The 13,485-nt window shown below is 38.4% G+C and overlaps 1 long non-coding RNA gene across 1 annotated transcript in view; it reads right to left on the bottom strand.

The window, feature by feature from the left end:
* Window positions 1-13,485, bottom strand: part of LOC122801820 — a 1,348,510-nt gene that overhangs the window by 682,506 nt on the left and 652,519 nt on the right. The window lies entirely within an intron of this gene.

The following is a 13,485-nucleotide window of genomic DNA, read 5'->3' on the forward strand; positions in this document are numbered from 1 at the left end:
TTAATACTGGGTGTGGTTATGCTTAAGTATAAATTTAGGTGAAGTGGGGGTGGGTGGGAATTAAGAATAGGGTAGGGGAGTGGAGTGAGCCCGAGCGCAGTGAGGGTGGGATTGAGTGGGTAGAACTGATTGAGGCAAATCGCAGCAGTAAGTCATTTGCAAGTTGGAACTAAGGTAGGCAGCAAGTCAGTGCCATCTAAGACACCAAGGTAAAGAGAAGCAGAGTTAGTGTTTAATTTAGCACAGTGGACCTACTGGGAATTTAAGTAAAATTGTTGTATGGGTGAGGGAATGAAGAAATAACTTTGTGGAGAGAGAGAGTGGGGCAAGGGACAGTTTGCTGGGCTACTGTTTCCTTATACGTGTGCACTTACTAGAGATGATACACTTGGAGGGCTTTCAGCTGCAAAAGCAGAGCAAATTTGGCATCCAGGGTTTTTAAAACCTTTGGTGTCTTGCACCTGAGCAATCACTTGGGGGGTGGGGGAGGGAAAAAATCAAATTGTAGTAAAGAGTGGCAGGGGAGAATCCAAGACACTCTGTTGTTTTCAAAGTATATAGAATTGTTATAAAATACAAACATTAATGATGGCATAAATTACCCAGCAGGGAAAGCCATCTAAACTGGAAAATATGGGGATACCATCTAAAACAGCTACTGTATGTAAGAATTTAATGATTTTATAAACTGAAATACTAAAAAGAACATTTATTTGGAAATGTAATCTGTATTATATTTGCAAACTGATTAAATAAAGTGCTATGTCTAAGTGAGAATGATACAAGGCAATATTGAATCAAATAAAGAGTTCATTTTTGGTGTTTTTCATAACTTTAAGATCAATATAACAATAACTGTAGTTGAGTTGTATTTGTTAAAACAATTGGAAAGCTTGGGTGAATAAAACATCAAAAGAGTATGACAGTCTCCTTAACAAGAAGAGCAGACAATTCCTCTGGGTTGAAAGGGACAGTATAAATGATCACAGACCAACCAGTGTCAAAGCAAACTCTATGGATCCTCAGTGACTGGGCAGAGGTTTCTAGCAGGCAAATGTATCCCACAAAGCTCTTTAAAAAAGTGATAAAGGCTAATGTAAGGGATTTGTATGCAAAGAAACATACTGTAGATTGTCTGAAACCTAAAAAGAAGGCACTGCAGAGGTTGCAAAACAGAGGTGATATTTGCCTCTGCAGGAGCACAGTTAGTAACCTGGCTACTATGTTCTCCACCATCTACTGTCAATGCAAGTTACCTGCAGGCTGCCACAGGTGGAAGGCATTGCAACAGTCCAGTACAGAAAAATGCTATTACCTAACACCCATTCATAGGCCATCTGGAGGAATAAGGACATTATCATGGTGGTATTCCTTAGATGAGAAAGCGAGCATCAAACTAATGATGAAGGCTCCTTAATTATCATGGTGGTGTTCCTTAGATGAGAAAGGGAACATCGAACTACTGACAATAGCTCCTTAAATATCATGGTGGTATTTCTTAGATGAGAAAGGGAACATCAAACTACTCATGATAGCTCCTTAAACATCTCACAAAGCACCTTATAACTCTACCCTGTAGGTGCAGAACTCAACTTTTCACTTCCAAGCCTGAAGCCATCCTTAATATGAGGAGTAACAACATCTACAGATGTCAGCATAGTGAACAACTCAGTCTTACTAGGATTTAGAGTAAACTGGTTAGAATCTAGTCAAAGACATTATTAAAACAGAACTTCAGTACACTTGCTGTATCCCATAATAATGGGTTAAAACAATGGGCTTGCAGAATCCCATAATAAAAGCTAAATCACTGCATGTCTGTCATACCATGATAATTTGTTAAACCAATGCACCTGCAGCATCTCATAGTAATGAATTAATCAAGCTACCTGTAAAATTCTGTAATAATAGAAAAATCAATGCACCTGCATCTCATAATAGTGGAATAAATTAATATACCTAAAACAACTCATAATAATTGGTTAAATCATTGTCCTTCCAATGTATCTTCTTTTTCTTCTTTCAGCTTTTTCCCAATTAGGGGTCGCCACAGCGGATCACTGTCCGCTCATGATTGTCAGTGGAGTTTTACGGTGTCGAGTTGCCAGCCCAGCACCCAACCTTCCACAGAAGGCACACACATGTATGCACTCACACCTAGGGCCAATTTAGTGTGTCCAATCCACCTACAGCATGCCTTTGGGATGTGGGAGGAAACCGAGGCACCCCAAGGAAATCCACATGACCACAGGGAGGACATGCAGACTCTGCACAGAAGGCACCCCAGCCGAGGATCGAACCAGAGAACCTCTTGCTGTGAGGTGGCAACACTAACCGCTGCACCACCGTGGCCACCCTTGTCCTTCCAATGTATATGCATTGCCCTAAACTAATAGGTTACATGAGAGAAAGAGCTTGCCTTTATCAACATTGTTGTGATAAATTGTCCCATACCTTCTTGTACTGTTTTCTGGAGGCATAGACCATGAAGGACAAGCTGCCAAGAAAAGCCTTGAGGAAATCTCTCTACAGGGAGGGAAGAGCCAGAAGAGATTATATGTATAACTCTTTTCTAGAAGCTGTCAGTCAAAGAGGAGTTCAACCAGGCAACGGCCATAGCAAACGACACACATCTGGATTTCAGAAAGCCAAAAGAAATCATGTAATCAGTATAGCATATAATGAGGTGTACAGCCATTTCTATGTACAGACAGAGCAAGTCCAGTGCATATTTTGGATGCCTAGACTACAGGAAGCTGGCAGAAGAGTAGTCCAGTCTTTTTATCTAATAGCATTATTTAGAAAAGGTGAGAATTTTCTTAAATTATGTCATTGCATAATAGCCATAACCTACTCTTGTGTGTGGGTAATGCATGATTTGCCCATACCCAATCTTGGATTATTGCTAAATTATATTATGGTGTGACAATGTAAGGTATTCCCAGCTATGCCCAGAGAAGTAGAACAGTGGATGTGTAACATATGCCAGTAGAGCTAGCTGAATTTTGTAAAGAATTATATGTCATTTGTATATCAAACTGATTTGTACAGGTGCTTGTGTTGAAAATGTATTTTTAAAACTGCTTGTGTTAAAATGTACCAACAGTGTGTCCTGCTGTGCAGCAAATAAATATACCTGTATGTCAGACTGTATTATAACTACTGAAATTAATATTGTAACAGGGGATACTGGAAGAGAAGAGGTTAAGTTCAGCTCCAGCTAACCTTGAAAAATAGCTTAAAATTAAATTACCTGGTAGGCCATAAAGATTGTATCTTACAGTTCTGATTGCAGCCAGAGACAAAATGTCTGGGAAAACAATGACTAAGAATCAGCAGTGTTGTCTCTGGCATGGAACTAATTGCTACCCTGGAAGTGGAGAAGTGTTGAAATGGTTTTATGACTTCCAGAAGCTGCAACAGATCTTAGCAAAGCCCTATGTGTGTATATTATTGACATATATGTACTAAATCCTGGTGGTTTCTAGTCATCAGGGTAGTATGGGAACCAGAAGTCAGATGACCAGATGTATGTGATGTCATTCTGTTATACAGACTGATGTGATGTTATAATACTAAATGAGACATCTCATTACAGTCTGGTTTTGGCACCTGACAAAGACGAACCCCTCATCTACTTCATCTTGCCTTGCTCTAGTAAGTGACTCGGGAATAGTAATTCTTTAGATCAGTCAGGAAAATATAGTGAGATTAGTAAAGAACTGTTTTTCTGTATCTGTCTGAATCTACTCATCTGTGTTATTTTAATATTTTCTGTGATTGAAACTCCAGTTTTTATTGTAAATAGATATTCCTTATTTTCATGTTCTTTTATTATTTATTATTAAATGTATTTAAAGTTTTAATTGTGGCTGGTTCTTTAGAGAATATTTTAACCTTTGAGAGTACTTATATCTATTTGGTGATTCTGTGACTACTCCTGAAAGCCTTACTGCATTGGTCAAACACTATCATTGGTGTTAATATTAACTTCACTCAGTATAATTGGGTACCCTTGTAAGAGCCTTAGAGTAGCTGTGTGTGTGTGTGTGTGTGTGTGTGTGTGTGTGTGTGTGTGTGTGTGTGTGTGTGTGTGTGTGTGTGTGTGCAAATCAAATCTCAAAGAGTGTGGGTGTCAGCAACCTGGAAAAGGGACATGAAGCACTGGTTTCACAGAGAGGGTGCTGGAAAACTTGGCTTGAACACTCAACTGGAGGACTCAACTCTACAGCTATGCCAGTGGGGAGTCTTATTGGGGACCTGGAGAGAGAAAGAAAAACCCATACCCTGGACTGAGTGTGTTTCCTGTGTGCTCTTAAGGGAAATTGCACTTGATGCATACAGCTACATCTGGAAATACTGTGTGTATCTATTTTTATTCCAAATGAATGTCCCTTTCCAGTGTCAGTGGTGAGGATTCAAGCTTCTTGATTACTGGTCCAGAGGAGGCACGTCACAGATGGAAAAAGGGACAGACAAGCTGAGGAATTATTTATCTACTGCACTCACAGCAATTGCTGAAACTGACAGTGAAGTGATTACAGCATTACCTCCACAATGAACAAATGTCAAGTATTGGGAAACAGGTAAATTCAAATACAGCTTCATCAGTAGAAGTTCCACTAGGCAAAAGTCAAGTTCCTGCAAAAATACAGCAGCTTTAGAGATCAAGTGCACAACAAACAATATAATTTGCAAAACTCCACTATGTATCCTACTTATCTGGTATCAAAATACAGAAAAGCAGTGAAATTAATTATAAGCATTAGTAACCTCAATGTAGCTGCACAATAAACAATTCTGTGCATGTCAGCCCAAGTGATTAATTGTGGATACAAATAGATCTCAACAGAAAAGTTGCCAGGAAACAAATGTTGATGTTTGCTATTTCTGTGTACCAGTTTGAGCTCATGCAAAGAGAATGACAATATGCAATGACAATATTAAAATAAATATAATATCAACCAGAAGTACCCAAAAGCTCAGTAACAGTGGCCACCAGCTATTAAATGGAGAATGTGGTTGAGGTTGACATAATGGTTTAGGTGTTTACCTCATACACACAAGGTTCAGGGTTTGATTCTCACCTTTGAATGGAAATTGGCTAGGCTTAAAATGGCATCCAAGTGTAGATAGCCTAGTACTTACCTATAAATCTAAAGTTGTGGTAACATCACTGGATATAGTCACTGCTGGCAAACAGAAAGAACCATGCATTTAAGTGTAGCTCTTATACAGTTATTGCTATTTCTTCATGGCAGTGCAACCTTGATGTTAGCCTTCCATGTGTTGTCAGGAGCACTTGCCTCCCTTCAAAAGAAATTGCTATTTTTTAAAGTATTGCATTAGTCAGTCTATGCATCTGCTGACAATTCATCATTTGTAGTGTCAAGGTTAATACTTTTCTTTTTGTGATCTTACAAAAATATAGTATTTTAATGACAGAAAAAGCATAGGGGAGATCTTTGCTTGGCATGCAAGGTATTGTCAGATCCCACCCTGATGACCTCCTGCATATCTACAAAACAAACAGCACCAGAATCACCTAGTCTAAAAATATTAAACATCACTTGTAATATAAAAAGGACTTACTGGAAAGACAGATATGTATCCCAGAGACTGTCCCTTTTCTCAAACAGCCTCCCCATCCATGGGAAGCAGAGTTCCTCCCTAACCCAATTCAAACGTAACTTGGACAGTTGGATGGGGAACAGGAAATTCATCTCTGGTTTGCCACCTATGTCTCAGCAGCCTGAAAAAATGTTTAATCTCCTAAGCCAAAACTTACACTTATCAAGGGTATCAGAACTTGTCAGAGATCTGGGATGTATGGCTAGGCTTAAAGTACCTAGTGGTCGTTAGTTTGTATGCACCTCTGAACCTATGAAGAACGTTGTATATGATAAAGCAGCAATACATTCCTGTTTACTGAATCCTTTATAAATACTTCCAAATTTAAGTAAACTAAGATCAAACCAAGATAGAATTAATGCAATATCTAAATCTGACAAGTGAGTTTACACACATATAAAATTAAACAGGTACCACCATCCAGATGATAGCATAGGTGAATAAAATACACTTACAGATAAGTATAAAGTTAAGATGGGCATTCCCTAATATATACAGTTTTGAAATGGTTAAATATCATCTAAGTTTGGTTGCTAGATATACCCATTTCTTAATCATTCTTACAAATAATGTCTTTGACATCCCCTGCATTATTTAAAATTTTTAGATATTCAGTTTTATTTCTATTGCACAGATGTTGTCTTATGAGTTGCAGAATAAATGATTTTAAATCAAGCCTTGTTATAGAAATCCAACATGGTATATTATTCTGAGTTTGCTATGATGAACTACACCCTTATTAATATCAGAGAACATTAATATGCAGGTACGTTAACATAGCCTTTCAATAAAAGCACTGATCTGCTGCATTTCTGTATCCCCCATGTTTATTTCATAAAAGGTGATTACTTCATAACAGATCTGAATATAATTTCACAAACAGTAAAATCAATTATAGTAACTGAATTCATTCACCCCTATTCAGGGGAGTAAATAATTGCACTGTGGGGGTATGCTTCTTCACATCAATAGTAGATCAGCTTTAAGGAATACTGCGACTGCACAAACACTGTAATTCAGCTGTTATTTCAAAATAGTCAGCATTCCTGCCAGCGAGTTCCAATATCTCCTGGGCAGCTTCCATTTATTGTGCTCAAAAAGTGAATTTTCACATGCTGCTCAGTGGCACTATGACCAACCTGAGCTGTAGCACAGTTCTGTGAAGAGCCATCACCATTACATTATTTCGTCCTTGAACTCTGGTTTGCAGGGAGAAATTAAATGCAAGATATGTAACTGTATGTATCAGAAATGGAATGAATGTTATTTGGGATACACTGTTACACACTAGTTGTGTGGTTTACAAGTATACGTGTGTGTGTGTGTGTGTGTGTATAGCAGATATATATATATATATATATATATATATATATATATATACATACACACATATATATATATATATATATATATATATATATATATATATATATATATATATATATATATATATATATATATATATATATGTATGTATATATTTATATTTATACGTAATTATATTTATATATATTTATGTGTATGTATATGTGTGTGTGTGTGTGTGTGTGTGTGTGTGTGTGTGTGTGTGTGTGTGTATACACATGTATTTTAGAAATGCAGTAGTTTCATTAGATAATAAGGTTTTAGAGTAAAACCTGTATATTCTTCTAAAACCTATTAGTGTGGTATGCTATATGAATGTATGCATAAATTATAAGAAACAGAACATAAGCTAATTTTATTATACAGACATTATTAAACACTCAGAGGATTTTGTCAGGAAATGCAGATTTTAGTATCACAGCTGGATTCATTACAGTAAAATAAGCAGAGTTGTCCTAGGGAAGAGGGACAATTAATCCATTAAAAATCAAATGTTATGTCCCTCTATAAAGAAACATAATACTTGCAAATAATCAAGGTTATCACCAGCAGTAATTTCAAACATAAGATAACTTCTACCAGCACATGGTGTTCTCATATTAGATCTTTGCCAATGTGCTCTAGAGACCAGCCCCTCTTTTACACTTCCACTATAGCTTACAAGTGACTTTGTGTTTCTGTAACCCTTCACAAAGGTCATTCCTCATATAATGTATATTGTGCACCTTTTGTTACCGTTGCTTCTTATCTACAACCTTGTCAAGCTTACTGTTAACTCATGTTGTCGTAATTTCTTTCATTAGACACAGTGTCATTCTGATCATATCTAATGCATAGCCTTATCCTCTACTAATGTGTGATTATAATTTGCTGACAGCACAGAGGAATTATATTCCTATTCCTCTGCATTCCAATTGCTCAGACATTTGTCTTTTCAGCGCTGTTTAACTTTACAGCATTTGTAGCTCATTTTTTCCAACTGTAGGTGGTTTTTATTGTGCCCTTGATTTTTCCTACTTAACTGTGATGTACAATCAAAACTGACAACTATATCTGGTTTGCTAAGCAGATAAACAAAACAAAACAAACAAACAAAACAAACAGACAAACAAAAAAAGAGAAATCTTGAAAATTCTTAGAATCTGGTACTTGAGCTATTACAGAAATGACAGCAAAGGCACTGAAATAATGACTACAAAGTAAACAGCAGTTCTAAAATTACTAGATGAAATATAATGTATATAGGAAAATTGTTTGGAAAGGTCTATACGTAAACTGTCACATTCTTAAACAATTTATACTGTTCAAGGCAAGGCACTGTGCTATGCAGTTTGGACTCTGAATTTTTTTGAGTTCAGTACTGTGCCTGCCTTGAGATTAAGTCGATGCAAAAAGTAAACACTAAGGGAAAAGCACCAAATTAGTTTATAAGCATAGCCATATCTGGATCATCTAGCCCCTAGAGCGCGCTCCTGATTTAGTGCCTTCTCCTCTCAGCTCTTCAAGTGAAGTTAAATATATAAAAAAAACAGGACTTTGTCTTACACTGTACAAAACCAGTTGATACATTTGTACTAATCAGCTTCTTACTTCCTGCCAGTTCATAGCCCCTAAGCTCTTCACATCTGCTTATACTCTAGCAAGCCACTTGGTACATTTGTACCAAATGGCTTCCTATAGGCAATACAAACCTCTCTCAGCTCTTCAACAAAGAGACAAACAAAAAAAAACAAACAAAAAAAAGGGAAAAATGGCATATTAGTTTAAACTGTAGAAAGCCAACGTTGTTTTGCTACATAAAGTGACCTTCAGTACAGAAAAAAAGTCAAGAACTTTGGTTCACTCCCAGAAACACTTTGGGCTGGGGGCAATTGCCCCCTTAATCTCACCCTTGCATGATCAATCAGAAAAAAAACTATAGAAAAGTTTTAGCTGTATATATATATATATATGTATATATATATATATATATATATATGTATATATCATCATCTTCTTTTGGCTGTTCCCGTTAGGGGTTGCCACAGCAGATCACCTGTTTCCATTTCTTCCTGTCCTCTGCATCTTGCTCTGTCACACCAACCACCTGCATGTCCTCTCTCACCACATCCATAAACCTTATCTTAGGCCTTCCTCTTTTCCTGTTACCTGGTAGCTTCATCCTTAGCATCTTTTTCCCAATATACTCAGCATCCCTCCTCAGCACATGTCCAAACCAATGTAATCATGTCTCTCTGGCTTTGTCTCCAAACCTTCCAACCTGGGCTGACCCTCTAATATACTTATTCCAAATCCTGTCCACCCTCGTCACACCCAGTGCAAATCTTAACATCTTTAATTCTGCCACATCCAGCTCAAACTCCTGCCTTTTTGTCAATGCCACTGTCTCCAACCCATATAACATAGCTGGTCTCACTACCCTCTTGTAGACATTCCCTTTCACTCTTACTGATACTCGTCTGTCACAAATCACTCCTGACACTCTTCTCCACCCACTCCATCCTGCCTGTACTCTCTTCTTCACCACTCTTCCACACTCACCGTTACTCTGAACTATTGACCCCAAGTATTTAAACTCATCCACCTTCACCACCTCTACTCCTTGCATCCTCACCATTCCTCTATCCTCCCTCTCATTCACACACATATATTCTGTCTTAGTCTTGCTGACCTTCATTCCTCTTCTCTCTAGAGCATATCTCCATCTCTCCAGGGTCTCTTCCACCTGTTCCCTACTCTCACTACAGATCACAATGTCATCTGCAAACATCATAGTCCACGGGGACTCCTGTCTGATCTCGTCTATCAACCTGTCCATCACCATTGCAAATAAGAAAGGGCTCAGAGCTGATCCTTGATGTAACCCCCACCTCCACCTTTAACGCATCCGTCACTCCCATCGCAGACCTCACCACTGTCACACTACCCTCGTACATATCCTGTACCACTCTTACATACTTTTCTGACACTCCTGACTTCCTCATACAATACCACAACTCCTCTCTAGGCACTCTGTCATATGCTTTCTCTAAGTCTACAAAAACACAATGCAACTCCTTCCGACATTCTCTGTACTTCTCCATCAACACTCTCAGAGCAAATATCGCAACTGTAGTGTTCTTTCCTGGCATGAAACCATACTGCTGATCACTAATCATCACGCCCCTTCTTAACCTTGCTTCCACTACTCTTTCCCATGACTTCATGCTGTGACTGATCAGTTTTATCCCTCTGTAGTTACTACAGCTCTGCACATCACCCTTATTCTTAAAAATTGGTACCAAAACACTTTTTCTCCATTCCTCAGGCATCCTCTCACTTTTCAAGATTTCATTAAACAATTTGGTTAAAAACTCCACTGCCATTTCACCTAAACACCTCCATGCTTCCACAGGTATGTCATCTGGGCCAACAGCCTTTCCATTCTTCATTCTCTTCATAGCTATCCTTACTTCCTCCTTGCTAATCCATTGTACTTCATGATTTGCTATCCCTACATCATCCAACCTTCTCTCCCTCTCATTCTCTTCATTCACCAACCCCTCAAAGTACTCTTTCCATCTCCTCAAAACACTCTCCTCGCTTGTGAGTATGTTTCCCTCATTATCCTTTATCACCTTTACCTGCTGCACATCTTTCCTAGCTCAGTCCCTCTGTCTAGCCAATTGGTACAGGTCCTTTTCTCCCTCCTTAGTGTCCAACCTTTCATACAACTCTTCATATGCCTTATCCTTAGCCTCTGCCACCTCTCTCTCTGCCATGCACCTCATCTCCTTATACTCCTGTCTACTTTCTTCATCTCTCTGACAATCCCACTTCTTCTTCGCCATCCTCTTTCTCTGTATATCCTCCTGTACTTCCTCATTCCACCACCATGTCTCCTTGTCGTTCTTCCTCTGTCCAGATGTGATACCAAGCACCTTTCTAGCCGTCTCCCTTACTAGCTCTGCTGTAGTTACCCAGTTATTTGGTAACTCTTCACTGCCACCCAGTGCCTGCCTTAACTCATCCCTGAACACCACCTCACAATTACCCTTTTTCAATTTCCACCACTTGATCCTTGGTGCTGCCCTCACTCTCTTCCTCCTCTTCTTGATAACCAACGTCATCCTACAAACCACTATCCTATGCTGCCTAACGACACTTTCTCCGGTCACCACTTTACAGTCTCCAATCTCCTTCAAAGTGGCCCTCCTACATAAAATATAATCCACCTGTGTGCATCTTCCTCCACTCTTGTATGTCACCCTATGCTCCTCCCTCTTGTTAAAATACGTATTCACCACAGCCATGTCCATCCTTTTTGCAAAATCCACTACCATCTGACCTTCTGCATTCCTTTGTTTAACACCATACCTACCCATCACTTCCACATCCCCTCTGTTCCCTTCACCAACATGCCCACTGAAATCTGCTCCAATCACCACTCTCTCACCCTTGGGTACAGTCATCACTACTTCATCCAATTCACTCCAAAATTTTTGTTTCTCATCCATTGCACACCCAACTTGTGGAGCATATGCACTAACAACATTCATCATTACACCATCAATTTCCAGCTTCATAAACATCACTCTATCAGACACACTTTTCACCTCCAAAACACTCTCAGCATACTGTTCCTTCAGAATATAAAACTAGTCCTAGAACTACAGCTGCTATTTCTTTGCAGGATGCATTCATGTATTCAGTTTTATATCATACACATATGTAAAGACCAGAAGCATAGTTCAATCCAGTGTCTAGGGCTGGTACTATTACACCAGTACCCTTCCCCTCTGTGTTTCATTGTAATAAGCATCTGCTTATTACAGTTAGATTTAGCCCCCACCCCCGCTCTTCCATTGAAGAACAGAAAACAATTATAGACATTCCATCTACTGGCACACCAACTAGGTTTCTACTTGCACAGTAACCTCCCCCATCTTGTCCCAGCCATTTCTATTCCCTGCCCCCACTCTCCTTCAACATATTTACTAAATAAAATAATAATTTCGTCTTTTAGACTGTAGCAAACAGTTGCTACAGTTTATACCCTGTCTGCACAGAGTGCTAGAGTGCTCGTTTTAGTTTAAAAAAAGGAAATCCTTTTTGTAAATAATATCCACCCCATAAAACAAAACAATCTAACATGTTTATATAAATCATTATGTTGTTTGTTAAGAGCTATACCATATATATGCTCATATATGCGGTCCCTTAGTCTCCGCTGGGTCTTGCCCACATAAAAACATAGACAATCCTGACACTGTGCAATATACACCACACCCACAGAATTACAAGTACAGTAAAAGGAAGTTTTTAAGCATCTGCTGTTGACATAAAGGGTATCTCTCACTAGGATATGTTTACACTGTAGACAAGCACCACATTTATATGTGACTGACCTTTTAGAACTAATAACTTTAAAAATATCACTATTTTGTTCCAAGCAGGTCTTTATAGAGTTTGCCCTCTTAAACATAATTCTGGGTTGTTTACCACTGATATCCAGTACATCATCAAAACATGAAAAAATACCCTCTCTTCTTCTATATATATATATATATATATATATATATATATATATATATATATATATGTATATATAGCTACGGAATATCAAAATTCCACAATACTGGAGGACCAGAATCTTGAAATTGCAGAATCTCAAAAGTAGTGAATGGGGCTTGCCGTACAGTGCAGAATGGGAACTTTATCATTCACACCACTGTAGTGTGATCTCAGAGATGGTATATTTAAGTATCAGGGGGTGTGGGGGCTTGCCCCCTTGCATACAGGTTAGAATAGTTTGTTGGATGTTTTACTTTTCTTTTTATTTTAATGTCTGATATTCCGCAATCTCAGGATTCTGGTCTTCGGGCTTTAGAGTCTCGGGATTGTGGAATTTTGGTATTCCATAGTGATCCTATATATACATGTATATATATATATATATATATATATATATATATATATATATATATATATATATATTTATATTCATCCATCCATCATCAACCCCTTTTCTCATTCCACACATGGGGTCAGGGTGTGACTTCCCCAGTGACAATCACCTTGAGCCAAGGTTTACACTGCTAGGTGGCTAGCCCTGCCTCTGTAGTTCATTTGTACCACTCACTTATGCACACACTCTCACCTACAGCCAATTTAGAGTGTCCAATCCACTTACTGCATGTCTTTGGAGTGTGGGAGGAAACCAGAGCATCCAGAGGAAACCCACATGACCACAGGGAGGACATGCAGAGTCTGCACAAAAGGCACCCCAGTCAAGAATCAAACCAGAGAACCCCTTGCTGTAATGCAACAATGCTAACCGCTGCATCACCGCAGCCATCCAATAGATATATATATTTATGAATGTATGTGTGTGTGTCTATCTATCTGTACAGATAGAGAGGGAGAGTGAGAGGGACACACACACACATATATATATATATATATATATATATATATATATATATATATATATATATATAGCTTCCTACT

This window comes from Protopterus annectens, chromosome 5.part0, assembly GCF_019279795.1.
Source record: "Protopterus annectens isolate FY-2018-M chromosome 5.part0, PAN1.0, whole genome shotgun sequence".
Taxonomy (NCBI): Eukaryota; Metazoa; Chordata; order Ceratodontiformes; family Protopteridae; genus Protopterus; species Protopterus annectens.